The sequence below is a fragment of the Chlorocebus sabaeus genome, chromosome 9 (genome assembly GCF_047675955.1).
Source record: "Chlorocebus sabaeus isolate Y175 chromosome 9, mChlSab1.0.hap1, whole genome shotgun sequence".
NCBI lineage: Eukaryota > Metazoa > Chordata > Mammalia > Primates > Cercopithecidae > Chlorocebus > Chlorocebus sabaeus.
The window spans coordinates 135,855,858-135,860,762 of NC_132912.1; positions in this window are offsets into that span (position 1 = coordinate 135,855,858).

The window sequence follows — 4,905 nt, forward strand, 5'->3', positions numbered from 1 at the left end:
TTCTTTTTGGTGTTTTTTTGGTGTTTTTTTTTTTTTTTTTGAGATGGAGTCTTGCCCTGTCACCCAGGTTGGAGTGCAGTGACACGATCTTGGCTCACTGCAACCTCCACCTCCCGGGTTCAAGCAATTCTTCTGCCTCAGCCTCCCGAGTAGCCGAGACTATAGGCGCCCGTCCCCACGCCCGGCTAATTTTTGTAGTTTTTAGTAGAGATGGGGTTTCGCTATGTTGACCAGGCTGATCTTGAACTCCTGACCTCATGATCCACCTGCCTCGGCCTCCCAAGGTGCTGGGATTATAGGCGTGAGCCACCGCACCCGGCCTGTTTATTTTTTGTTTTTTTGAGATGGAGTCTCACTTTGTTGCCCAGGCTGGAGTGCAGTTGCTCAACCTCAGCTCACTGCAACCTCCGCCTCTTGGGTTCAAGCGGTTCTCCTGCCTCAGCCTCCCGAGTAGCTGGGATTACAGGTGCCCGCCACCACACCTGGCTGGTTTTTGTAATTTTAGTAGAGATGGGGTTTCACTTCATTGGCCAGGCTGGTCTCATCCTCCCGACCTCACGTGATCCACCCAACTCGGCCTCCCAAAGTGCTGGGATTACAGGCGTGAGCCCCCACTGCCAACGCAAAAAAAAAAAAAAATAGCCGGACATGGTGGTGCATGTCTATAGTCCCAGCTATTCAGAACAGAGTTGGGAGGATCGCTTGAGGCCAGGAGGTTGAGGCTGCAGTGAGCTATGATGATGCCACTGCACTCTAGCCTGAGGCACAGAGTAAGACATTGTCTCTCTTTTTTTTTTTTTTTGACGGAGTCTTGTTCTGTCACCAGACTGGAGTACAGTGGTGCAATCTCAGCTCACTGCAACCTCCGCCTCCCGGGTTCAAGCAATTCTCCTGCCTCAGTCTCCCGAATTGCTGGGACTACAGGTACCCGCCACCATGCCCAGCTAATTTTTGTATTTTTAGTAGAGACGGGGTTTCACCATGTTGGCCAGGCTGGTCTCGAACTCCTGACCTCATGATCTGCCCGCCTCGGCCTCCCAAAGTGCTGGGATTACAGGCGTAAGCCACTGTGCCCAGCCCTCAAGACTATCTCTAAACAAACATAAAAGACCAAGAGTCCAGGTTATGGTACGATGCCCGTGTTTTCGCTCCAGCCATGGAGCTGGGTCTCTTGTCTTGAGCGGAGCTGTGTGACAGAGTGTGCCTCTCCCTACAGTGCTCCTCGTCTTCCTCTGCTTGGGGGCCTTCCTCCTCTGGAAGAACTGGCGGCTGAAGAGCATCAACAGCATCAACTTTGACAACCCTGTCTATCAGAAGACCACAGAGGATGAGGTCCACATTTGCCGCAACCAGGACGGCTACAGCTACCCCTCGGTGAGTGACCCCCTCTAGAAGGCCAGAGCCCATGGCGGCCCCCTCCCAGCTGGAGGCATAGGATTCTCAAGGGACCAGGCCGAGGCTTCCCCAGCCCTCCAGATCGAGGACGGCATTAGGTGAATGCTTCTGCGCGCTCGTTCAGAATGTCAGTGGACAATGGCCTCGGTGATGTAGAGGAACGCTGGATCAGCAAATAGAGTTCCATCAGATGGTGACAGAGCAAAGAAAGTCAAAAGGAGTTCAGAGGCCAGGCGCGGTGGTTCACGCCTGTAATCCCAGCACTTTGGGAGGCCAAGGTGGTGGATCACCTGAGGTCAGGAGTTCAAGATCAGCCTGCCCAGCATAAGGAAACCCCGTCTCTACTAAAAATACAAAAAATTAGTTGGGCGTGGTAGTGGGCACCTGTAATCCCAGCTACTTGGGAAGCTGAGATAGAAAAATCGCTTGAACCCGGGAGGCGGAGGTTGCAGTGAGCCGAGATCCCACCACTGCACTGCAGCCCGGGTGGCAAGAGCAAAACTCCATTTCAAAAAAAAAGGAGTTCAGAGGCCGGACACGGTGGTTCATACATGTGATCCCAGAACTTGGGGAGGCTGAGCAGGTGAATCACCTGAGCTCAGAGTTCATGACCAGCCTGGGCAGCATAGCAAGACCCCATCTCTGCAAAATAATAAAAATTTAGCCTAGACAAGCGCCTATAGTTACAGCTACTAGGGAGGCTAAAGCAGGAGGTCAAGACTGCAGTGAGTCGTGATTGCACCACTGCACTCCAGCCTGAGTGACAGAGCAAGACTTTGTCTCTTAACAAAACAAAACAAAACTCAAAGAAGGGTTTCCAAAGGGCTGGGAGGGAGGAAGGGAGAGGAGGTGTTTTGTGTGTGTGGTGGTGGTGGTGTTTTGAGACAGGGTCTTGCTTTGTCACCCAAGCTGGAGTGCAGTGTTGCGATCTTGGCTCACTACAACTTCTGCCTCCTGGGTTCAAGCAATTTTCATGCCTCAGCCTCAGCCTCCTGAGTAGCTGGGATTACAACACTATGCCCAGGGAATTTTGTATTTTTAGTAGAGATGAGGTTTTGCCATGTTGCCCAGACTGGTCTCGAACTCCTGACCTCAAGTGATCCACCCGCCTTGGCCTCCCCACATGCTGGGATTGCAGGCGTGAGCCACCATGCCCGCCTTGATCTTCAGACAAGGGGTTTAGGGTAGGTAGGCTTCTCTGAGCCAGAGGAACAGCCTGTGCGAAGGCCCTGAGGCTGGACCGTGCCTGTTGGGTTTGAGGCCGTTGTAGCTGGAGCAAAGAGGGGTAAAAAGGCAGGAGGCGACCAGGCTGGTTGTGCAGAGCCTCGTGGGCCACCAGGGAGGACTTTGGCTTTTGCCCTGCGAGCGGTGGGAAGTGAGTGAATCGTGTACTCACCGTCTCCCTCTGGCGGCTCCTGGGGGAACATGCTGAGGGATCAGGATGTGGGAGGCTGCCGAGCCCAGGAGGTGAGAAGTAGGTGGCCTCCGGCCGAGTTTCCTGAATGCTGGACTGATAGTTTCCGCTGTTTACCATTTGTTGGCAGAGACAGATGGTCAGTCTGGAGGATGACGTGGCGTGAACATCTTCCTGGAGTCTGTCCTTGCCCAGAACCCTTCCTGAGACCTCGCCGGCCTCGTTTCAGTCAAAGACAGAGAAGACCAAAGCATTGCCTGCCAGAGCTTTGTTTTATATATTTATTCATCTGGGAGGCAGAACAGGCTTCGGACAGTGTCCATGCAGTGGCTTGGGTTGGGATTTTTGGTTTCTTTCTTTACTTGTGAAGGAGAAGAGAAACAGGCCCAGGGATGCCAGGATGACACGTCCATTTGGAAGTTTTGAGTTTCTCTCCACCGTGACACAATCCTCAAACATGGAAAATGAAAGGGCAGGGGACGTCAGGTCCAGAGAAGCAAGTGGCTTTCAACACACGATAGCAGATGTCACCAACGGGACCCCCGGCCCTGCCTCGTCCACCAGTCTCTAAGCCGAACCCTTAAACTCAGGAGTCAACGTGTTTACCTCTTCTATGCAAGCCTTGCTCAACAGCCAAGTTAGCCTTTGCCCTGTCACCCCCGAATCATGACTCACCCGGTGTCTTTCAAGCTGGGCTTGTACCTTCCTCAAACCAGGAAAAGGGATTCATGGCGTCGGAACTGATCTGGCTGAATCCGTGGTGGCACTGAGACCAAACTCATTCACCAGATGATGCCACTTCCCAGAGGGAGAGCCTGAGTCTCTGGTCACCCTTAATATTTATTAAGTGCCTGAGACACCTTGGCCAGGCACCCAGGTGTGTCCTCACTTTGGCCATGAGGACACGTGGCCTGCACCCAGGTGTGGCTGTCAGGACGCCAGCCTGGTGCCCGCCCTCCCCACCCCTACCCACTTCCATTCCTGTGGTCTCCTTGCACTTTCTCAGTTCAGAGTTGTACATTGTGTAAATTCAGCATCTGTGTTATTTTGCACTGTTTTCTGTCGTGTGTGTTGGGATGGGATCCCAGGCCAGGGAAAGCCTGTGTCAATGAATGCCAGAGACAGACAGGGGCAGGTTGACCAGGACTTCAAAGCCGTGATGGTGAATATCGAGAACTGCCATTGTCTTCTTTATGTCTGCTCACCTAGTGCCTCCACTACTATGCAAATGCCTCCAAGCCATTCACATCCCTGATCTTATCATTGATGGGTATGTGTTTAAAACATGCATGGTGGCCGGGCGCGGTGGCTCATACCTGTAATCCCAGCACTTTGGGAGGCCGAGGAGGGCGGGTCATCTGAGGTTAGGAGTTCGAGACCAGCCTGGCCAACATGGTGAAACTCTGTCTCTACGAAAAATACAAAAGGTAGCTGGGTGTGGTGGTGCGCGCCTGTAATCCCAGCGATTCGGGAGGCTGAGGCAGGAGAATCACTTGAACCCAGGAGTTGGAAGTTGCAGTGAGCTGAGATCGTGCCATTGCACTCCAGCCTGGGTGACAAAAGCGAAACTTGTTTCAAACAAAACAAAACAAAACAAAACAAAAACACATGCCTGGTGCATCAGAAGCCTGTGTCCTCTGGCCAGGCATGGCGAGGCTAAGGTGGGAGGATGGTTTGAGCTCAGGCATTTGAGGCTGCTGTGAGCTATGATTATGCCACTGCACTCCAGCCTGGGCAACATAGTAAGACCCCATCTCTTAAAAAATGAAGTTGGCCAGACACAGGTGCCTCATGCCTGTAATCCCCTGTAATCCCAGCACTTTGGGAAGCTGAGTCAGAAGGATCACTTGATCTCCTGACCTCGTGATCTACCCACCTTAGCCTCCCAGAATGCTTGCATTACAGGCGTGAGCCACCACGCCCAGCCAACGCCTGGCTACTTTTTGAATTTTTGGTAGAGACGAGGTTTCACCATGTTGGTCAAGCTTGTCTTGAACTCCTGACCTTGGGTGATCTGCCCACCTCAGCCTCCCAAAGTGCTGGGATTACAAGTGTTAGCCACCGCCCAGGCCGGCCTCACTCCTTTCTTTCATCTG